Genomic DNA, 24,850 nt, shown 5'->3' on the forward strand with positions numbered 1-24,850 from the left:
TAGCTGCTGCATTTTGCACAAGTTGAAGTTTCCTCAGTGATGTGTTTGGGAGGCCGGTGAGCAGGGCGCTAAGCCGTGAGAGGATAAAAGCATGGGTGAGTTATTAAAAAGTGAAGCCAATGTTGAAGTGCCTGTAAGATGCATTCTTTATAATGGCCAGCAGGGGGCACCACCACTGGTTGCAAAAATAAGTCAGATTGTAAAGAAGTCTATGAGCAAATGACTCTACTTCTTATTTGATTTATCATCTTCATGAACATTTTCCAAATAAGTTTAGGGTCTCAATCTCTCATTTCAGGTCTTCTTCAGTATAGCATAATGTTCATTTAGTAAATCATGGTACCATTTAAATAAAATAAAGAGATAGTATACTCTTTAGGATGATTGATCAATTGCTACCATCCTGGTGACACTGGGTCAGATCCATCCATGGTCCTCTACCACATTCTTGTCTAAAAATGCTTCTACCTCCAAAAAACTGTAAACTCATGACTTTATAACAATGGGTGACATCTCAGTTGCCAAATCCACTTCTTTTATACAGTCTGTGGTGCTGACTGAGGTTTATGTTTGTTCAGGACACCTCAAAATAGTCAATGCACCCTGATGAAGAGCACGTACTTTGAAATGTCTCCTCTGGACTAACTTAATTAAATATTTATAGGAGCATAGTCTTTGTAATTTCTTTTCTTGTGCTATCTCTTTGACCAGCACCTAGTTTTTGTCTTCTAGATGTGCATGTTTTTCTATGGAGCTCACTGAGTATTTATGACAAATAAAAATGACAAAAAATTAACGGACTGATAAACAGATGATAAAATAAATAAGTAAATAAATGAAAATACAGATGAAAATAAAGGTATACTGGGATACAGGCATACAGATGAAGGGGTATCTCCAGTCTGAGAATTCAGGGAAGAAAGATTCATTATTTTTCCAAACAAGGGAATATATCAACATCAGTTATTGGCCAAATGAGTTGTTGTATATTGGCATATTGGCAAAAAATCCAATACCATGCATCCTTACTACTTTCATAGCAAAAGATATAAAAAGTGCATAAGAATAGCCTGCGATAGTGAATACTTGTAAGCAAAGAGGTCTGAAGCTGAAACCCTCATGACAAACTGAATTAAATATGTTTATTTTGACTGAATAGGGATTTATTTCCTTCATGCTACTTTTACAAATTGGCCCCTAGAGCTAACGTCACAAATGTCTCTTTATGTTTTCCTTTTTATGAGTCATCTAAATTACAGATTGCTGTGAATGCTTTGATTTCTGTGAGATCATGAGACCTCGTCTCTCTTTCACTGCCACTGTTGGAAATGAGTCCCGAGCGCTGCTGAATCAATGCAATTTCCTTCTCGTCATTCTTGGACGACTGTGCTGCAATTTGGGTGTGACATTGTTAATCTTACATTAACTCCCAATCAATCGGCCTGAGCGGGGAGGAAGAAAAACACCTCGTGTTCGCTCTCCGTGAGTCTGGAGTGGGAAAACATTGTGCTGACAGCTGGAATGTTTCGAGGCACCTTCTTAAGTTACAAATTAAGTTTGAACTGACGGTCAGATTTGTCCGTCATGTGCCAGGATTTGCTTCTCTAACGGCTGCGGTCCTGACAACTGGAGGGACATCTATCTTAACAGCTAGAGCTCTGTTATAATTTCCCAACTCAGGTCTCAATCCTTGACTTTTTCCTGCAATCTGCGAGGCTCGTTTTCAGACTGTAATCCCCAGAACCTGACAAGGGATTTCCCTTTTTCTCCTCACACTCACACATCCTTGATTGGTGAGATATTTGTCTGATGGTCAAGCGCAACGACCCGGCCAAGACCAGAGAAATACAAGCACAGGGTGGGAATCATGGCTCCATATCCTGCCATTAACTTTAATAGCCTAATACCAATAAAGTCAACGTACCTTCCAGCAAACTTATCGTGAGCACTGAGTTTATTCTACAACGGTTTAGTTTTGGCCGCTTTTTGTCTCGTTATTCCTGCATTATTTCAGTTTTCTTCCCTGTGGCTCCTCCGATTTTCTCTCGCTTGCCAAACCTGGAACCCTGAACTGCTTTTCAGAATCGAGGCATGGGAACATTACCTCAAATGCGTCAATTTTAGAAATCAGATCTTGTTTACGGAAGGAGTCCAAGCAGACAACCGGGATCTCGGCCCAAGGAATTGTGGGTCATAGATTACACACATACTGTTCATGTCTTTCGCCTTGTGGCTCGATAAACATCTCTCTGTATTTAGGCACTTATTGAAACATTTTAACTACTTACAAAAAAGTAATTTTAATTATTTTATCAGTAGTCTCATTATACAAGTGCAGTTAGCTTAAAGGAATAACCTTTCAAACCTGGACAAATTGGCTTGATTTCTTTCCAAAACATGGGAAGAAGGCAAAGAGAACCTTAAGAATAAATGACCAAGAAATTAACAAAAAGGGCAAGAAAATTACCTGAATGTGTGCAATAAAAACCCAAATTCAAATAACAAAATAGTAAAAAACAAAAAAAAAGAACAACGGAAAATTTAATCAAAGTTAGGTGAGTTAAAAGAAACATGAAAAATACGAGAACCATTGTAACGATTAAACAAAAAATAATTAAAATATAATTGTTAGTTTTGAATATAGTTCTCAATTTTTTCCCCAGGTTTAAAAAAAAATAAATCTAAATCTACTCATTTTGCCCTATTACAAAAAGCCAGTCATATGGTCAGTACTTTCCAAACAGACAGCTCTTTCCAACTGGAAACTGAACTAAAAGTGAAACTTATATACTTTCTTTACAAAACTTCTTTGACAAAAATAATAATTTTACCTCTCTGAACATGGTAGTTGCTGGTCTTCTGCTGCTTCAATCAGTTTTTTTTTTTTGTGTGTGTTATTGTGTAACTTAGGTGAACCTGAACTGGACACCAAAGTCGCACAATAACACAAACAAACTAACTGATCACAGCAGCAGTGGACCAGCAGCTACCGTGTTCAGTGAGGTAAAATTACTGTGTTTGTCAATGAAGTTTGGCTTTGAGGAAAGCAAAGATAATACTTGCTTTTTGCACAGTTTCCCGTCAGAAAGGGCTGTCTGTCTGTTTGTAAAGTACTGAGCTTACGACTGGACAAAATGTGATTATACTGCACAAGTTTTGTAAGAGTTTGGATGTTTCGATATAGTTTTGCTGTCATTAAACATGGACCCCTGTAACTTCAATTTATAAAGAATTTGCTCAGTTTCTGGATTCTTTTTCACTGTTTCCTGCACTAATTGTAACATGGGGTGAATAATTGATATACAAATGGTCATTTCATTCCATTAAAGGCAACAAACAGAGTCTTTTGAAAAGTATATAATAGCTCATGAATTTTTTTTTGCCATAATGCACAAAAGCTGACTATAATTGTTGGTGCTTTTTCAGCTACAGAATTGTACTTATTATACTTTTGCCATGGTTGCATTGAGTGTAAGGCACCACTAGGGAGCGGTGCTGCAGATGTTGACCCTCTGCTGCACATCATTAACCCTAAAGTGACACAAAGACTTTTTGATTCTCATCCTCCCAGTGATAAAGATTTTAACTTGTACATACTGGGGTGACTGATGACATCATTTTGATTAATCAAATATCGTGATGGAGTGGAGATTATCTTTCATTTTGAGGTGTAACATCCCTTTAGAAATCAGAGCCAGGCATGTGCAATAATCTCTACAGATGCTTAATTGTTGGTGTGAGGACATATTTCATTCAGTGGCAATATGTAAGTACATTTACTGTACTTAAGCAGAAATTTGATGGAGCACCACTTTTTCTAAAATACAAAAATAGTCCGGACTTCCTAGTGTGTGGGCTCTATTTTTGTATTTTGGTATCGACTTTTGCTCTGTCCAGCACCCAGTGTTTAACTGCTTTTGGATGTGTGCTCTAGACTTTTTTCGGTTTTTGTACTCCTTTTTCTTGTCATGCCAATTACACTGATATAGGAGAGATATATAGCAAATATTTTACTCCACAGCTTTCTGTTTTACACAGAAGGAGGAACCAGAAATGAAGGCTAGGGTTTTTTGTTTTTTTTTACATATAACTAATATAACTTTTTAAATGCGTTTGTTTTCAACTAAAATTGGCACATTGTTGTCCTGAGGCTAAAAAACTGTGTTGGTTCTATGCAGTCATTTTTTGTCTCTTGAGGTAATTTTCTATCTTTTTTGGCCATTTTGTGTCTCCTTTGGAGTGTTTTGTATAATATTTGGTATTTTTTTGTCTCTTAAGGTAATTTTTATCTTTTGGGATATATGTTTTTTTCTGTCTTTCTGTGGTTGTTTTGTCTTTTTTTAGCCATTTTGTCTTTTTTTGTCTCTTGAGGTAATTTTGTCTCTTTCTGAGATAATTTGGTTTGTTTTTTGGTGATTTTGTGTTTCTTTGTAGTCATTTTCTGTCTCTAAGGGGTTGTTTTGCCCATCTTTGCAGTTATTCTGTGTTTGTTTAAAATCATTTTTTGCCTCTTGAGCTAATGTTGTGTGCTACAGAGGGCCTCTCTGACACTTTAGACCCCTGGGCCGGCACCTGATAGGCCCTTTCAGAGATCCATTCACGTCTGGTGTTCAATTTTTTGATCGATACATCATCAGAAGATTTAGATCTTGCAAAATAAAGTATAACTCATGCAATAGAGCACTCACATCTGTTAAAACACTCGTGTTAGGCTTAGGGAGCGCCGTCCAGCAGCAGAATGTCTTTGGTGTGACAATGTTATTTAGCTTCAGACTTTTTGCATGCCGTCCCAAAACCATCTGTCCTCCCCTGTAACGCTTCTCTGTTTAGCTTGGACACCAGGACAAGACGGTCCCCCAGTCCCCTGCCAAGGAAAACCCTGTAAAAGTATATTAGTGAGAGCGAGGCCGAGACCAGAGGAGGTGAGGCCCTGTGACACATGTATTAGCAGCCCTGCCAAGTCTCGCAAAGCAGGAATACATTTGTGCTCGCTGAATGCATCCAGATCTCAGTGTGGAGGCAAAGTGTGAATCTTGCCACTCGGGTCTTGAGGTTGCACTAAAATCCCAAACAGGGAGAGAGCACTTCACGAGGGGATTCTGCTCTTTAAATGTGGTTGTGAAAATGACCGCAGGCACGAAAGAGCTTTGGTTTAATCATGAGAGTGAAGTGTCCGAACCACAAAATCTCTAAATAATGTGATTGTAGTGAAAGAACATTGGTGAGAGCGACGACTAAGGCTTTTGAAGTTTGAAGTGTTTTCTTTATTGTGTAAAATCCAGGAAAGCAGAAGACAGGAAGGAAGGATGTTTTGTAGGTGTTTGGAAAGCAAAATGAAAAATAAAATGCAATAGACTAAACATTTGGACAATGTCTCAAAACGCAGGCAATTTGTGTGGAAAGAAAACATTCTTTTCGAGGGAGTTCTCCGCAGGGAGCAACTTACTGCCTTATTATCACATTAAAAGAATCATTCACCACAGAATTATATCAGCAGTTTAATAAGAAGCAGAGTCCATTTCAGACAGGAGGAGTGTGCAGGCATGAAAGTGTTGTCAGTGGGGCAAATATTGGCGATAACAAGGTGTGTTAAAGACGCAATGAAGACTAAACCCATTTATTAAAGGCTCTTTAACTTTGGCAGAACAGTGTGTCTTGGTATTTTTTGTTATAACTTAAAGATCCCTTTACAGCCTACGTCACCAAGATATGCGCGCACATTTTGGCAGACAGAAGAAGAATTCATAACAACTAATGTTATATCACAGAACTCTGAACTATGTTCGTTACGAGCCCGCAGCACAAAATAATAGGCTACTTATCCTGACATGTAGGTGCAATTTGCTGTGAGCTTGTCCTATTCTGGTTTGTTCATTTTAACCCAAGCCTCATTCAGTGTGGTCTTGTGTCCTTGTCTTTAGCTGGGTAGGATTTCAGATTTCAAGACACAAAGCTCTGAGTACGATGACACGGTATTTGGCATGCACGACCACAGATCACGTAGCCGTAAACATCTAGTGACTTGTAGGCTCGTAATTTCTCGCTCTTGCATACGCTCGGTTTCTCCACCATTTGGCCACTTGCTAACATCTTCATGCCACTCACAAATTTGGTCACCATTTGTCAAAGTGAACTTATTGAGGTAGCACTCGTGATCTTTGGTGGTTAATACCCTTGCATAGCTTAGCTGTTGCTCTCTGCAAAATTTCCATTGCCATTTTGGCAATTGCTGAAATGCGCACTTAATACGTCATCACTGTGTACAAACTATAAATAGGTCTATTGATAAAACAAATAACAAGTCTAACCTCTCCCTCCATTTTTGTCACTTTTGTCTTTGGATCCAAAGAAAACCTGATTTTGAAACCTACATATTTAAAGTAGAACTCCTCAGCCAACCTATTTTTTGGAGCGCTCTGTTAATAGAGAAATTTGCTGCCAGAATAAAATGTTACTGTTTGTTTTTTAAATCAAAAATGCTGCGGTATCTTGTAATAATATATTAAATTACTTTGTCATCAGGAGGTGGAGGGGATGCTGGATGGCTTATCACCAAAACAAGACTCCTGTCAAGCTGCAGACCTGTTCAAGACCAACAAACAACCAAAACAGTCGTGATTAGGTGAGTCATTGCTCTGTTTCCATCAGCTTTTTAGACACCAAACATGTGTTTTGTAGTGAGCTTTGAGTGTTTTTCCAGCAAGTATAGTGGCATAAAAAGAGGGGATTGTGCATCTAAATTGGGTATTTTAAGTTAAAATATTATTATTTAACCAATACCAAGTGGGTTTCGTGCCCATATCTAACCACATTAACTTCAGCTTTGTTGAAATGTTATTTTTCAAAGAATCTGCTACTTGTGCAAATGTAACATATTTGTGGTATGCAGAATTGTACAAGACTGCATTCTTTTTCTGCCCATTGGTTTGGGAATTTGAGGACTTTTCCAAACTGTAGAAATATGTCTTTAAAGATTTACTCACTGAATGATTTGACTGGAAAAAAGTAGCATTTTGTTTTTGTTTTTGCAAGAGACAAAATCTTCTGAATGTTAATCGGCATCTTTTGACAGAGCCAGGCTGGCTTAGCTAACCGGCATTAGCTTCAGATTTATCGCACAGACATGAGAGTGGTAAAATGGAAAGATAACTTTTGTTGGAGGATGTTGGGTTGAATCTGGGAATCATCTATTGCAGTGAACCAACTACAAATATTTCACAGTCTGCACCTGTTGAAGAATAGATTTGCCCAAATTTAGAATTCCAGAATCTCATCCAATCTGTCAAGGATGCAACTGAGACTCAGCAACCTTTATTCAATGATCTTGGCCCGTCCACATGTCGTACAGATTTGGGCTGAGGTCTTTGAAACACTGTCTGTGACGAGGCCATAGACCCAGTGCCAAGTCTGGCATTTTTTGGCAGTTAATAAATTCCAAAGTATGGCAACTATTCCCAGACGACTATAATGATGTCTACAGCACAAGAAATATGACTCAAATCTCATAAGTGATAACCACAACTTTATAGAATTGCTGTGATCTTTATTTTATTCATTTGTTTCATTTCAGCGTGTGAGTTTGTTTGGTTTTTGGTCTTTCAAGTAGTTTTTATGTATAATATTTTTTTTTTTTACTCTTGGTTCAGTGAATATATTGTCATTACTGTACAACTAGGTACAACAAAAACTAGGTGTCTCTCTACATAAAATGACAGAACAAGCAGACACATTAAAGACTCTATAAGTATATATTTTTATGAAAAAGTAATATATAAGTATAAAAAACAACAAAGTATTAAAAGCAATAAAGAAGTAAAGAGACAATAAATATGTATCAAACACAAATAAGTTTAAAAAACAATAGATAATTACCAAAAACATCAAATTATGATAAAAAAAAATAATACACAAGTATGAAAAAACAAAAATGAAAATGAACAAAAAACAAATATGCATACAATAAATAAGGTTGAAAATAAAATAGTATCAAAACAGGGTATTAAAGCACAATAAGTATAAGAAACATCTTGCACAGTCACAATAATATTGCATATATTCAGAATATATTGCACCCATGCAGGATATTCCACTCAGTTGTTATTGCACATATCTTATAGCGCTGTTATTTCACAGTTTAATTCTTTAATGGCACCTGGGTAGAAACTTTTCAGGAATCTGGAAGTGTGAGGTGTGTTGGCCAGTCTCCCAGTGGGGTGGGTGGCATGCAGATGTATGCAGAGTGTATTTCCCAAAATGTGCGCGTACGTATCCTTTGACAGACAGAGGTGTAAGATGATGGAGTTCTTTCACCGCTCCTCATCACATCAGTTTTGTTGGGCAACGATGCCTGAGCTTAAATGCCAACATCTCTGGTGGTCTGAACACGGCACATACTGTACCCTGACAGACATTAAGATATAACAACAGGCCAGAACTTTTTGAACGGCTCATGTGAAAAATGCTATAAATATCAGCAGCCCAAAAAAGGAGGCAAACCGCCTCCACACATACACACCTGAAGGCAATTAGTCCCTCAGCCTGCCGAGTCTCATGTAACAGACTCAAGTTCACTTCAATCAGCTGGGCGTGAATTCTCACACACAGGATTAGCTAACTTTACAATACGACCCGTGCCAGACCTGTTACAGTATGTGGGTCTCATTTGTGTATTTAAATAAAATTATAACTACTTATATATATAATAATTAACCCTGTGAAACATGGAGCTACACTACTTTCCTTGTGCTGCTTTCAGATGCCTTTCACAATATTTAAATCTTTATACCCTGAGTATTTATATGTGATTTCTTCCAAAAACATATAGAAAGTGAATAAGCAACTTGGTTATTAATGTTCCACAAATGCAAAAAAAATATTAGATTTAAAAAAATATTTTATTTTAAAAAAGCTAGAGAAAAATGTCTAGGTAAAAAAAAAAAGAAAAAAATCTAGGAAAAAATGTAAAATGAAAAAAAAAACCTAGACACATACAATATTTTTATTGTACAGTATTATATTTATAATTTCTTCTATTGTTGCTACTTGCTGTCTTTCAGGTAGAATTTATCAACAAAATGACAAGTTGAACCCAGAAAGATGGAGGGCAGTTTTTGAAATCTCTATGAAAAAAAAATGTATATAAATGTTATGCAACATACAGCTGGTATGTCATGCTTTTTATCCTGTCTATATTTTTGTGTTTTGTGTATAGTTATGGGCCGCCAGACATAATTTCAGTGCCGAGTCAGTCCAGGGCTGCTACTTTGTGTGTGAGTGTGACTGAGTATCAGAGAGGTTATTAGTGTGTGTCAATACCACCGCTGTATATTGACATTACTGGGACATCCAGGCAAACTTATGACCCCTCGGATTTGGCGTCTGTAAACTTGGACAACCCTCCATCATGGGTTCTCAGCAGCGACCTATCTCTCAGTCAACACAGTCTGTGTGTAATGTCTCTACATGCGACCCCATCGAGCCAATAATAACTTGTCCTCCTGGCAAATGAAGAGAGAGAGCGCGCTCAGTCCGTCGAAGCTGGACAAACAGGCTGCAGAGCCGAGCTGCTGAGGAGGCACAGACCCACTGCGAAGACCAACAGTAGTTTTCTGCCTTTCCTTTTCTGGTCTGGCTATGGTCTTATTATTATTCTGTCTCTGTTTTGACTTGCCGTCTTTCTCTCACACTCTGTCTCTGTCTCATCTCCTGCTCCTTGATTTGACACTCTGAATCCTCTCGACAACAAAATGATTTGAGGCAGGTTTGAGTTCAAAGGAGACTTATTATGCTTTCTTTAGCCGTCATATATATGTATATATATATATATATTTATATCTAATGTTAAAATGATGGATGTTGATATGAAACATGGCCAAAATTTATATAATAAGGTAAACGTATGAAAAACTCATCGCTATGAGCACAAGCTGTTCTGAATACTCTGTTTCCAACTTTTTTTTAGCTTGTGACAGATTTCTTTATTTGGCCATCTGCTCCACGAACTTTAATGCAAGTGTTTACAAGTCAAATTTGTAATGGAAACCCACCTAGTGTTAATTAAATACAGTGTATGGTTAATGTTACAGGATCAAATGCAGAAATTACATTATGATATTGGCCAACTTTCAACTTTAAATCAATTTAAAGGGCTGGGAAGCATAAACTAAAACAGACCAACAACGAATTAAGCCATATTTAAACGCTTGTTGGCATCTTAGTTGGTGGCTATCACAACACTACACACATCTCCTCTCGGACATCAGTGTCTCAGCCTGTGTGGCAGAAGAAGGCCGGGGTCAGTTTACTCTGCTCCTCACAGGAATGCTGGGAATTGTTTGCACTGTCTCCTTCGACTTCTGATGCTCCTGGTCAGTTTAGGTTTGCTGTTTCTGGATGCACACACACAAACACACAAGCACACATGCATAAAGTCCTTTATTCGGTCTATCAAGCTACATATTTCCGTTTCACCCTGCACAGTGGTTCTGGTGTTTCGGCTGCAGCCTGTAAATCTTAATGGTGTCTGAGAAACTTTGGATGGAAGTAGAATTGGATTGTGTGTGTCTCTGTATCACGTCTGTGCGCTTTTGAACCCATAAAAGACAGAATCTGGGATCAAGGTTTGGTTTCTGATGCTTGCGAACGCAGCGCCGTGGTGTGGTTGGCAATGCGCAAAAGTGGGCCTGTTTTTTAAGATATTAATGCAAATATTTTGCCAAGTGCAGAAATAAAACAGGGCTTTGTGGCTTCATCCGACACACAAGCAGGAAGGAATTCAGCTCGGTCACATGCGCAAATAAAGTATTTCTGTTCAACATCACGCTCTACCACTTGACAAATGTTTCCGAAAGACACATGTCAAGACTCTCTAATGATACTTTCACAACATGGGGTCGAAATACCTGTGGTTTGGTGCTCATCATAGTTCAAAGCGTAATGTGTGCTGCAAATTAGCCATGGAGGAGGTGGCTGTAAATTTTCACCCACCCACTACAGCGTGACCTACAGAATAGGTGGAAGGAAAGGAATCCATCATTGATGTGAAAATGATCCTTTAATTAGTCTGGACAAGTCCGACAGCCATGTTTCATGGAAAAGAGACAGTTTTTTTCAGGATATTATATTTCATACCTTTGCCTCTTGTGGCATGAATGTCAGACAGCTGCCATTCCTGACTCCAGGGGACTATTATGAGTTAGTTCATGTTGGGAAATAAAAGGAAGTGCGCACACAGCTGAATATTCAGACCAGTATGGTAATTATAGTGTCTGGTCACACCCAAAAGTGGCTGGTATTGGAGGTTTGATGATGTATTAAGTACTTGTGGGTTGAATAGTGGTTGCTGTTGCTGCTAAATGTTGTCTAGTTTTATTTGTAGCTAAAGGAAAGATAACTAGATGGTGTCTTGAAGCTTATATGATACTTTCTTTCAAACCCACTTGAACTCCACATGGCAGTATTGCATGTTATTATTTCACCAATGGCAGCAAATCCACCGATTGTGGTCGTTTTATTGAAATGAACTTGTTTCAGTCCCGTATTTGGCATTTTTAAATGTTAGTTTATCCAAGCACTTAAACTGAGTCATTGTGTTGTTGCAAATAAATCCCAATCAACAAATTGTTAAAGCTGCAAAAAATATTTGTACTGGCATATATATGGATGACGAATTAAAGGACAAACCAGCCCATTCTCTTTCCGAACTCGTCAAATACCACTGCTTTGTCAGTGATATTATATTATATTTTTTCTATTTTTTCCTTTGATTTTTCCGCCATCTATATCCACCCCATTACAGAGTACACTCATTTATTTTTTTATAACTGTAAAATCAAGACTGTTTGCACTAACTGAGTTGAAGCTCAAGTCAAACTACAACTTTCTGTGCTTTAAAATCCTCTACTGAAGTAGAAACAGGGCCAGAATGTCTCAGACAAAAGTTTTTCTATTTTATTTCGGAAATGTTCACCTTAACCCAGGGTGCACATGCAATGAAGCAAAGCCTCTGTGGGACAAATGCTCTGGTAGCATGTTATTAATCTTATTTTTAGCCTTGTTACCTTTATTATAGTGGGGGATGCAGAGTTTAACTCTTGTATTGAGTTCAAAGCAAACATTGATTCGATCCCCTAGACATGACTTCTTGTTGCAGGCTAATTCCTGAGTCCACACTGTACGGCCCCGCTACCACTCCCAAAGGAGCTGCTATTAAACGCATGTTTATGTTCTGTTTCATGCCGTCTGGATCCTTTTATAGTTACATTGCAAAAGAAATACTAGGAGGGTGAAAGAATCGCATCTTTGTGCTGAAACCTTTAATACTGAATACTTTGTATTTAACAGTTTGGGATAATTTGTAAGAATACATCATATATTAACCGAAGTTATGCCAACCATAATTGTGGCACTTAACAAGCCTGCAGAGTTCTGCAGGCCGTGATAAATGAATGCACATCTTTGCCATTTGTCTTCTACATTTAGATAAACATAAAGATATCTTATAATATTAATGTATGTTTTCACCATGGTTTTAACAGAGTGGGATGTACAGTGCGGACTGTTGGGTGAGTGTAAGGGCGAATCATGGGTGTGTTTTGAGACACCTGCTTGGTCTTGTTCTCAAACAGCATTCCCATAAGGAACTCAACATGGGCCCCAAACATGTCTAAAAAAAACTGCTGCAAAACTGTGCAAAGATGATCCAAAACTGACACAGTGAGCAAATAAGTGAATGATGTAGGATTTGCTGGATCAGCAGGCTAAGGCATATGCATTCACAAATTTGTGTTTGTATATATCGTAAAAATACCCCAAACTCTTAATAAAAAATATGTGGATTTGTCGTAACAAAACAGTAAAAAATGTCTCAATGTGTTGCTAAAGAATACACAGTTTTGTCACCCCGAACATGGTTTGGAAATTTCCCAAACTCTTGTGATAAAATACCTAGTTTTGTCACAGCAATCAATACAGGAAATCTGTTGTTAAAAATAACAACCACAGCTTGAAATGTCCTGACCTCTACACGAAAAAATACACATTTTTGTTTGTTGGCTGTTTTGCCACACATACATGTATAACCTGAACTATTTCACTTTAAAAAATGTTAAAATGTAACATTATGTGCAAATTTCACACCTATAAAAATGAACAATGCCAACATTTTACTTTGGCAACTGAGCTTTAAATGACACCCCTTTCAAAGACGAAGGTGGAAAAAGCTGCAACAAGCTTTACTTTGAGCTCTTAAGGGCACACTCAAACATTTGCCCTAAACCCAGCGGGCCCAGACTTTGGCCGGACTGAAAACCACATGAACAGACAATGACTCAGCGGCTTTTCAAGCTGTGAGCAAGCTCCCTTTTTTTTTTGGATCCACCTTAAATTGATTAATTTACTTCCCACCATAGTACACCGGGGGTTTCCAGTCCTCACATATTTGGCCCACGTTCCAAGGGCAGCAGGGGAATGAAATGCTAACCAAAGCATTTGGCTCAAACTTACGGCCAAATAAATAAAACATTTGAGAGGGAGGCTCTCCTAAAGCTGCGGTGTTCTCTCGTATACATGCTGTAATCTTGACGGACAGAGATTACCTTCACGTCCAAGGCCGATGAAGAGTGCTCAGAGTCAGATGACAGCATGGTTGACATGATGTGGATGAAAGCAGGGAAAATACTATAATTTTGTGCATATGCTGTGGAAAATATACCATTTTTATCTCCAGTATAGATATTATCAGAGACCATGAATGTGTCCTTTTCTTCCAAAGTTTCAGGAAGGAAGTCCAAACTGATTTAAACATTAGATACTTCTATCTGTTGAAAAAAAACATTATTCTGACTACATATGCTTATCCTGTGATTATGTTAATTATATCTTTCCGTCATTATTGACAAAAGATGTTTCCAAAATGATGCATGCAGTCCTAAAGTCAAAGTACTGTCTTTAATTAAACAGGAAACGCACAGAAAGTTACCTAATTTTCCAGTACTTTTAATCTAATTACCGTCTATTCCACTAAAAATTTACTTGTAAAGAGTTTTTGGCAGGTAGGTGTGTTCAGGTGTGCGTGTGAATTTTTCTGATGGATATATGAGCGTCAGGCAGCAGACAGGCTGTGTGGGAGTTGGTGACTGACAGACTGCAGAGAGGCAGAAAAAGTAAACATTTATGGATCATATTTGCCATTTTTCGTAATGTAATTACGGTAATCCTGTTGAAAGTAACCTGTTACACTCCTGCCCAGACATACAGCCATAAAACTGTGCACAATAGCTCTACTGATGGAGAATTCTTTGAGATATCTGAATGATCTGAGGGACTGCTTTCTCTTTTTGGGACAAAATAGTACATGAATTGCATTATGGGCATTGTTGGACGCTGGATTTCTGGAGTTTGGCCTACACTAGGGACTAAATGTCAAAGTTATCTCAGCTTCTGCAGCCTCAACTTTGACTTTGTCTTGACCCTTTTAAACCTGGATTGGCCTTGCGTTTTTAGTGCTGTGTTCAGACACTTTTCACATGCTATTTAACCCTTTAAAAACTGCAAAATGCTTTGATTTCTCTCAAAAACATGGGGAAAAGGCATTGAGCATCTTGGAAAGAAAGAGCCAACAAATTGTGAGAAAATAATTTAAAAGTGACTTGAAATTTGTTTTCTAAAAAAAAGGGGGAGGATTATTTTTCAAAGAAAAACACATGAAAAATGTCCAGAAAATTATGCTTATAATTATTTGAATTCTATATTTAAAATTATGTTACATATTTTTTAAAATATAGATTTCTTAGCACTTTTTTTCTGGTAATTTTCTTCCTTTTCTCTTTTTGCTTATTTTAAGGTGATTTTCTTGCAGTTTTCAAATATTGTTTGCTAATTTTGGGGTCGTTTCTTGCTGAGTTGCTCATTGCCACATATATTTGGAAGAAATCAAACCAATTTTCCCAGGTTTCAACAGGTTAAATCTGTCTCTGGAAAACTTGTGAAAATGTGTAACTGTGTCGGTCACGGTACCCACTGAAAGAAAAAAGAAATCAAAACACTTGCAACTGGTAATTTTGCTGATCTACTTTGCATTTCTGCAACTGTTTTGTTGTACAGTGCTTTTTTAAAAAAAAAATCCACTCACATTTGGCCAAATATTGATTACTTGACACCAGACTGAGATATTCTGATTGTAAACGAAGTTGCCTCCTACTGTTCCTACACAAAAAGCTACTACCTTTTTTTCAACTAGCCTTCATACTACAACAGCATAATATAATTTCTGAAATTCAGTTATGGCTTTTGATTTTTGTGTGTCACCCCAAGATTTTTAGTGGCCTCCATCTGGCCACCCCTGTGGAAAATTCCTGGGGCGCCACCGACCGTGATTCTCCCAGAACCAAAACTAATCCAACCATTTCTTTCAGCCAGCATATTGGCGTAGAATAATTCATTATTCCTGGTCTGCTGAACCAAGACGATTGCATCATACTTAGGAAAACATCCACACTGGGATCAACACACATTCCACACGTCGACGTCTTTCCAGTACAGTGACACAGACAAGCGAGAAAAGGCGCTTACAGTGCAGAGTCGGGGTGATCTGCCCTCGTACAACCCGAATGTTTCTGTCTTCACTACAGACTTAATGACCTCAAGAAATGTTGGTAAAGGCGGTTAGCGTCTAATGACCCTTTTCCTGTGAATCACGTGGACCTGGCGTGCTTTGGTTTGCTCTGTAATTGGCCTGACTTAACCGAAAAGAAAACACACGGTGACAAAATGAATAAACAGTATTTCTGTTGTGGCACGACCACTGTTCTGTTTTCCCAAGCCGCCCCATGTCGCATGCTACGAGTGAAAAACTCACACAGTGAAAAGTTAATGATGATAATTGAGCTTCTGAGCAATTAACATTTTTGAAAGCACAGGTTTGGTGTTTGTGAGGGTTCTTTATTTTCTTAAAAAGCTTACCATGCACGACTGTAAAATCACAGCTCCAGTGGAGCTCTTTTACATGTCTTCTCTGAAACAGCTTTCTTTCTTTGGTGATTTAATTAAATGCATGTTCTTGGAAACGTTTTTGGAGCAGCGAGACAGTGAGACAGCTGGGACACTTTCTCTGAACTCTGAATTTTGGATTTTTTAAGATGATCTGTTAACTCGAAGCACATAGTTGGAAACTTTGCTGAAAAAAGAGGTATGTTAACCAGTTTCAAATAATTACTTCAGTCAGCAACACATAAATGTTTTAAGTTCTTTCAGATCAAGTTATCAATTTATGTGTTACGGTTGTTAACAACTCTCTTTTTTTCAGTTTCATAGTCTTAGTCTGCTTCACTGCAAGTTTGACACTTGCACAAAAACAGATAATGAATCATTTTAAGCATAAACGGTTTATCAGAGAACTCAGAGCTGGGATTATTTAACTGTGTCACCTGCAAAAGAGGAAAAGTCACATGATGTGCATGGCCCCATTTTCTGAGTTGGCAAATCGTTTTCCAACTTTAGTGTTTTTATGAGCTTCGAGTTGTAATGTGGAAACAACATGGATGCAACATTTTTGTAGACTTTTCAAGTCGTTCCACCTTGAGGGCGCATTCACGTAATTTTTCAATCAGGAACACATTTTTTTCCTGATTATTCTGTTCAGTTCACTTCACCAAATCTTTACTGTCTCCAAAGAGCAATCTGGTGCAGCATAGAGGAAAAACAACAGAACCTGAAGTAACGGAAACAAAGACTCAACAAGTTTATAAGTAAAAACATTGAGTTTGCAGAGTGCAATAAAGTAAAAAAAGGAAAGTAATGTGATGCAGAAAAAGCAACAATAATAACTGGAGATTACCGGCACCACATGAATGCAGCAATATCTCCATAGGTTATTTTCAAAAAAGACATTTTGTAAGAACAGCACAGGTGTAAATAATAAGCTTAATAATGCTGAATTTGAGTTTTATGGTCCTAGTATTTGCTGGCTCACTGTCACACTGTTGTGGTCTGCAGGGACACTTGATTATGTTAGAGCAGTTGGTAAAGTTAAATGGCTGCTGTGAAAAAGAGGCAAGAATTAAGACGGTAAACCATTTTTGGATATATTTCCTTGTTGTTTTTGTTTTGGGTTTCGCTCAACTCATGTTTTATTTCTAGTTGAGAGAGAACTTTCTCAAGGCACAAGTTTCATATTAAGAGTAAAGCGCACCTTCACTGTAGCCGACATTCTTGGGTTAATCTAAGAAGTTACACATTTGGCGTTATATTCTGCCAATTAAGCCGTCTCATGACTTCACTGCTATCTGTCAGTAAGTCAAGAACTCAAAGGAAGGGGATAAATGATTTTCTTTTGACAAAACCAGTGCCAGACTTTGTGCCTTTCACACTGCATGCTGGCTTCAATCAATCCCAACTCTTTTGTATCCGGCTGCCAAACTCTCAAACACATCCACCAAAGATGGAGAGGAACATTTCAAGTTGAAGCCCCGACTCAAAGCAGCCTCTGAGACGACCGGATTAACAGCCAGACAGAAAAATTCAGAGGTGGTCATGAGAGAGAGAGCGTCGTCACCACATGGAATAACTGGTTCCAGCAGGAATCAGCGTGTTTCACTGTGAGGAAGTCCTGCAGACGGTGTTGACTGATGCATAACCTTTACTTTGTTCGCCATATGTATGTTGTGACTAGAAATGTATACACAGTTCTGCCTCATCGCGTTAGGACCATTAGTCTTGTTGCCCTGCAGCTGGCACTGGTATTTAGTTTGCATCAATTTCATGTAATGACATCATGTAGCTACAGTCAGGACCGCATCTGTAAAGTCATCTTGAGCCAAAATTTCACAAAAGCTCTCCACAAAAGACGAAAAACAGATCCAGAGTGTAAGACGGAGCTCTGTTAGACATTCACAAATTGGTGCATGTACAAACATCAAACCTGGGAGACTTTTTTTTTTATTAAGAAAACCACTTGTAGTAAAGTTTAAAGATGTCACATTTCCAGTTTGGCAAGCTGTCGGAATGAGGTGACAAAAAGGAAATCCCTCCGTATGAGGCTGATGTATGAACATTTGAAAAATCTTGTGCTGGCGACGGGAAATCCAGAGAGAGCTCATAAATCTCTCCACATGGCTTAAGGCATGGATCGTAGTCAAGCTCATGCATGATGGATGAAAGCTCAGAGGTGCAGTGTTACCAATATCAATGTAACGTCATAAGATTGCCGCCGCCTTTGTCTGGGGCGAAAGGTTTCTCTGATCTGCACACTAAAATACCTTGAGTGAGCTTCAGTTTTTCATCCTTTCTTGTTGAACATTGAGTCATAGGCAGGGTGCAAATTTAGGATCCTTGTGCCCTGTCAGTGCTGGCCTTGTGTGAACGTTACCTTCTTCCCAACATCAAAAGGGAGAAAAGGTGTCTTATTTTGGCAGCACCTGGTCTTAACCTGCTCTACGCAGAGTAGGGCCATACCTGTAGTATTTTCTGCTCTTTGTGGTTCTCATCCCAACTCGTCAATATCGCTGCTTTGTCAGAGCTGTTGACATCTACATATAACACAATCCTGCATTTGTTGTTGACGTTCCAGGAAAACGTCAGTTTGACTCAGTTAAATGCGTCTTTTTAAAATCAATTTCTAGATGAGATGGCATAATAGCGTGATATTCCCGCCTCGAACAGGCAGAGTAAAAGCAGCTATTATGCAGCACCCAGATTGAGCCCTCAGTGATGTGGACACCAAGGTACTTGAAACTATCCACCCTCTCCACAGAGGACTGGTTGATAATAAAGGGGGCATAGTTTCTCGGCTGCTTCTTCCTAAAGTCCAATATCTTCTTAGTTTTGCTGACGTTCAAGAAAAGGTTGTTCCCAGGCCAAAAATGAAGCCTGCAGAAACTGGTATTAGTCAACTCACTAAAATGCAAAAAGAGAGAGAAGAAGAAAACCCTCCTCTCCATTTTTCTCTTGCCAAGTTGGTGGTCACTTTTTAGAAAACCCGACTGATGTGAAGATTTTAATGGCCAGGCTCGTGAAATAGGTCACTGGCTCCAGTCTGAGTTCTCACACTGTTCCAGTCTGTAATGAAATTCCAGCCACAGACGATCAGCACAAAACTTTAATTGACAAGCTTTAACATTTTTCACAGCTTCCTCACTCCTAAATGCTCAATTATTTCCTTTTCTCAAACCAAATAACCAAGAGGTGCACAGGAGGAAGGAAGATCTGCGTTTCTCGGAGTCTGATTTTCAAACAGACGGGTGCCATCGACAGCCAAAATCGACAGTTGTGGGTCTGCTGAATGGAAAAGAGTTAGACAATCTGAACACAAGTTAAGAGTGGGACTCAAATCTGTAATGACAAAAGTGTAGAAAGGGTACACTGTCGAATTTCCTTGGCGTTTCCTGCATCTGGGTCTTGTTTTGTCATTCTTTGAGAAATAAGCGCTGAGCAACCAAAATTGTCTTGTATCCAAAAAAACAAACTATCATGACAATAATTAGGTAGTTGAGCAAAGGCATATCTGAATATCTGAGATAAGAATAAACTAATCTCTTGACATTTAAGGCGTACAGCAAGGACATGAGACAAACCAATTTTGCTATCCCTAATCTCCCGAAACCTACCCACCATTGTTCATATCCTTCCCACTGGTCACAGACTTAAATAAATTAAATTAGGAAAATACATAGTAAAGCCTTTTTAAAAACACCAATAATATTAAATTGACAAAAGTCATGAATGTATTTTATTTTTATTTTAAGTCATCAAATTGTGCAAGTCATGTGACTCAAAGCCATACTCCTTGCTCTGCAGTGTAGCAGTTGTTGCTAAAGCTGAAATAGTAACTTTGTCTGCAGAACTCTTCCCCGCTGAATCAGGCTTTAGGGATGTAACACACACATCTGCATTTGTAGAACAGCCAATAGAAATTTCCTTTCTCTGAAATGACCTGTTATTCTCCAAAGTGTCCCTTCACAGAGTAGATATTCTTAAGCCTGAAAACAGAGCCAAGAGGAGGTGCAGAAGTTTCGTTTTCTAATTAACAGAATACTCAAACTGACTCCGAAATAAAACTGCCTAGCCCAGCTTTAATAGAAACGACTTATAGTGCAGTGACCACGGATAAAATACACGTAAAACGCCCCAGGCTGTATTCCTGTTATCCTTGAATGATCATGTTGGAGAGAGGTGCCAGGAAAAGAAATAAAAAGAGCACCGCGAAGAGTTTTTTTTTCCAGCGTCCACTTCACTTCATTTCAGTGTTGCTGGTTTTGGAGCAAAACATGTGTCTACTTTTTGCCAAATGGTGGATGAAACTCATGCCCACCAACAAATTATATTTGTGGTGACTGGACTAATCACATTTTAGTCAATCATATAGATCACATAGAATTAGGAAAAAGTTGCAGTGTGATGCCTGTAAAGAGTGCAGAATTTTCAAGACCAAAACTTTAGAAAATCATGTGAATGTACTTATTAGTAAACATAATTTTCGACTTTTGACAGCAACATTACAAATCAGGACACACATGCAACACAAACCAAACTGCTGCTATCGCAACATCCACCTGTTAGTGTTACTCAGGACCGCAAGCTGCCAATCCTGAGATCAAAGAAAGTTGATTGAACAGGAAACAGGGAGTAATAGGAGTCATTGCCAAGGTTTTCTGCGCTTTTCACATTGCTGCGGCAACTTGGCCCTGAGATCTAAGTGGCAGGTTAATAACTACATGAACAGGAAGTCTGCATGCAGACAGGTATGAGGTCAGTATTTCCACACAGATGACTGCTTGTTGTTCTCTCTGGTGTATGCTGGGAAAACAGTTTTCTGCTCTGGACTAATGACTGCGAGACGGACAATGGAAAAAGAAGAATAGGCTCTTTTAGATTTTTAAAAGTTTGCAGAAATAAGTGTGTGACTGTCGTCTTCTGTCCGTGTTAACTGACCAGTGAGTGAAGTCATGATTATTTGAATTGCAAATTACTTTAACAAGCACAAATTAGCACTGTGAATTTCAGCACAAAGTAGCTAACAGCAAAACTCAGTCAGTCAGCGGGAAACCAAAATGTTTTCTTTGTAAGCAGTTCGTGCACGGGGAGAACATGTTAAAGAACTGAAATAGCAACACAAACAAAAACACAAAGAATAATTCCTCAAATGTGAACCAGCTGTTCAGAGTGTCAATGCTCTCTGCTTCTGCTCACTGCCTCAACACAGTGGAGAATTTGGACAAAGGCTGGATATTTTTGACATTTTGCATTCAAAGCTCAGGGGAAGAGTCACATTAGAAGGCCGAGCTGCATGTCCGTGCAAATCAAATCCTCTCCTAATGAAAACCAAAAATGTATGATAACATCTGACTGCTAAAGACTCAGAGAGACTGGTCACTCCACCACTTTTGTCCAGATGGAAATATCTTCACAAATATTGGATATATTGCCATGAAATTCGGTACATGGATTCATGTTCCCCGCAGAATAAATTGCGGTAACTTCAGTGACCCCCGTAATGGCCGTCTATCACACCAGAAGCTCACAGTTTTCAGTTATCTGGGTGAAATTTTAATTTGTCCATTACTTTTGTTCACCAAATAGTCAACCCGAGCAGCAGACAGCACTGTTTGAGATTACCCGCAAGCTTTTTTTAATGAGAGGTCAGGACATTTTCAGCCATTATTTGTGGCGACCAAACCAGGTGTTTTGAGCCAAAATGTTGTCTGATCCCTAACCAACTCTTTTTGTGCCTTAACCTAACCACGTTTGTTTGTTTATTAAGATTCACATTAGTTTCTGTATTACACAGTAGCCACTCTTCCTGCGATCGTCATTATTTTCATTAACAATATATTTTAGATAACATAAATACACATCCATAACATTCATACTTACAGTATAACTATAATAACACCAATACAATATACAACACAAACTCAAAGACCATCGAATACATACAATGTGTGTATATAATGATTTATCTTCTCAATAGGTGAGAAAATGAAGCACTTGGAAACTTATTCTTTATAAATTACAAGAAAAATTGGATAGATAGCTCGAAATCCATTTCATATCTTCAAGACCATCCAAAGTATATATTACATAATGTGTTCTACACTACTGCTTGAGTAAATAAATACAATCTTAATGTTTTGTGAAAATATATTGTATAACTTTCAGAAATTTAAATAACTTGGTACTGAATCCCATGCCACCATTGCTGGATAATGTACTGTCCTCTGTATTAAACTAGTTCTACAGGGAGGCAACAGAAAACTTTCTGACGACTGTCGAGTAGAGTAATAATGTCAGTCCAAAATGTATTTCTGGAGTTCTAGTTGTGGTGATATTTCTAATGAAACTCACTAAAGAATAATGCAACCTTCTAGCTGGCACTATTTCCAAACGAAGGCAATGTAGGCATGTTATGCGAGCGATAATGTAAAAGCAAGCTCCTTATATGTGGAAGCAGCCTCGTACGAGGGGTTTGTGGGAGGGGATAGTCCACGATTTCACAGAGGAATTGTGGATTCAAAACTTCCAGATGATCTGCTCAACTTTTAAAGTTACTGTATGTGATGCAAAACCACCTCTTGTGGTGCCTGCTGCATCATGCCCGAGGGAGCCAGTTCCCTCATGATGTGACCTGTAAAGGTGAAAAAAGTGTTTCCATTGAGTTTTGCAAAATATCTTTTTTTCAAATTGCCTGAAAACCACCTCACATGAGCGTAAAAACATTTTTTCATCCTTTTTTGTTTCTATTAGGTATGTTTGACTTGTATAATTTGAGGGTGAATGGAAAACAGCCCACTGTCTTGAAAGTAGAAATGTAAAAATCTACAAATCCAGGACAACTGGGAAAACTCTCTGTATAAGACACAATCAAACTCTCCAGAAAAGCTTATAAATGGGCTTTGTGGTCACAGTTTTATCAACTACTGTGTGTGCACTGTCACAAAAGCCTCTCCTCTCAGCTAGATCTTGACCTCGGCCAGCTAACTAGAGTGAGACCCTGCCCTTAAATCTTTCTGCATGCAAAGAATGCAGCGAGAGGTCCAAGTCAAACGAGAGCCTTCCTCCCTGTTGCTCAGTAGTCGTGCAGCTGATTGGACTCCCTCCTCTGCCTCAGTTTGTTTCTGTCTGTAATAACTTCTAATGCTGCAAACATGCAGTTTCAGTCGTGGTTTCTGTCTCACACAGATCCTCTTTTCTGTTTTCCTCTCTCCTTCTCATGCACAGATCCAGTGCTCCTCCGCTCTCGGCTCGTGCAGCTCCACCCACCTGCAGATAAAAGCCAAACCCTCAGCAGAGCTGCTGTTCAGCGTCTGTCCCTCAAAGCTTTGTGATACTTCAGCAGCAGCAGCATAAAGGTAAGTGATGCGTCACCACTGGCACAGCAGGATGTGATGATGTTTTGGTTGGCATGGTCGCTATATTTAGATTTTTTGGTGCATGGTTTGATTTGAATTGTGTTTTTTCTGCGTGGTTATCTGATTGCAGTGGCTTGACTGGATCATTTCCCCTTTTCTATTGTCCTGTTTGAACTCTTGGAACAACACACGAGTAACTTTTGGGGATGGCACGTGAGGAAAAAGTTTCAAAGCAAATGTTTCATAAGACATCCTGCTTCACAAAGCTCACTGCCTGTGCTGACAGAAGTCTCTGCAGATAACGTCTGACAGTTTTCCAAATGCAAAGAACATCCAAAAGAGACACCTGGGAAGAATAACTCCAGCTTAAGCTTGTTAAAATAAATGCACGGTGCAGCATCTTGACAGGATTTAGCACCAGTTAATGGAATGTCTTGACATTTTGGAGATTTTTAGTTGCATGTCTTTTCAACACAGAGGGGAAAAAGGAGGCGCTTTTTCATTTAGTGTTTGAGGAAGAAAGGGATTCAGTGTTAAGGATATTGTAAATATCCCACATAAATAAGAGAATAGTTTTAGAAAAAGGCTTTCTGGCAGCACATTGGCTTCCAGAAATGAGTCAGAGATGGAAAGTTTGGGGTTCAGGCAACTTTTTTTCTTCCTATCTTTCTACCTAAAACATGCAGAAGTGAGTGTTTTCCATCTTTTCTTTCTAGCCTGAGTCAACTTCTATCCATGCATACTGACCAGAAGTGTGTGCACCTGCCAGGAAACAGTTGGGAATTCCTGTTTCAAACGCATTGTAGATTTATCACGATGTTAAACATGTCCACGGTGAAGCTGTTTTCTGTTGCAAGTGGGTGGAAACGTGTTCTAATCACTGCCATGCAAAAGTAGCCCGCAATAGCATTAAAAGCAGACATGTTTTGGTGCGAGTAGATGCACTTAATGAGTTTTACAGGCCTGTCTGATGAGCTGAGGTGATAAGTGTCTTAATAAAATGTAAAGATGCCGCAAAGGTCGGGTTTTGTGGAACCAAGAGAAGATTTCTTGCAGCTGTTTCCAACTTTCAGCTTCTTAATGCCATTTAAAGTGATCATTTTTTTCCTTTCTTTGAGAGAAAACTCCTAATTAGGGGAAAATGCGGTGAGCTCACGTAGTTGAGGTTAAATGATTATTGCGTAATTAAGTTGCTGATGGTTTTTGATTACCGTAACACTCGTAGTGTAATCCCCGGTGTTCTGAGCGGACTGTTGGCATCAGCAGAATGCGGTAGCAGCACCGTGGAAACACACAAAAACACCGGACTGTAGATGTGCCGAGGTCACGAAAGCTCAAATCAAGGAGATCTAGAGCTTTGAGATTTTTGGCAGAACATTCGGTGTACGCCTGATTGTTACAGAAGAGGTTATGGATGATTTATTTGAAATGTATAACGTCCCAGCTGAGAAAGATACATGCTTTTTTGGGGGGTGTTTGTTTTATTTGTATAGGATTGCTTTTTCCAT

The 24,850-nt window shown here is 38.7% G+C and overlaps 1 protein-coding gene across 1 annotated transcript in view; it reads left to right on the forward strand.

Moving 5' to 3' along the window:
- The first annotated feature begins 45 nt into the window (after nt 1–45).
- Nucleotides 46–24,850, forward strand: part of LOC121962905 (collagen alpha-1(VIII) chain-like) — a 49,381-nt gene continuing 24,576 nt past the window's right edge. Inside the window, exons 1-3 of the mRNA XM_042513227.1 lie at nt 46–95; nt 6,523–6,622; nt 23,212–23,342. The gene's annotated coding sequence lies outside the window, so the exon portion shown is untranslated. The remainder of the gene's footprint in view (nt 96–6,522; nt 6,623–23,211; nt 23,343–24,850) is intronic.

Source organism: Plectropomus leopardus, chromosome 24 (assembly GCF_008729295.1).
Source record: "Plectropomus leopardus isolate mb chromosome 24, YSFRI_Pleo_2.0, whole genome shotgun sequence".
NCBI classification, from domain to species: Eukaryota; Metazoa; Chordata; class Actinopteri; order Perciformes; family Serranidae; genus Plectropomus; species Plectropomus leopardus.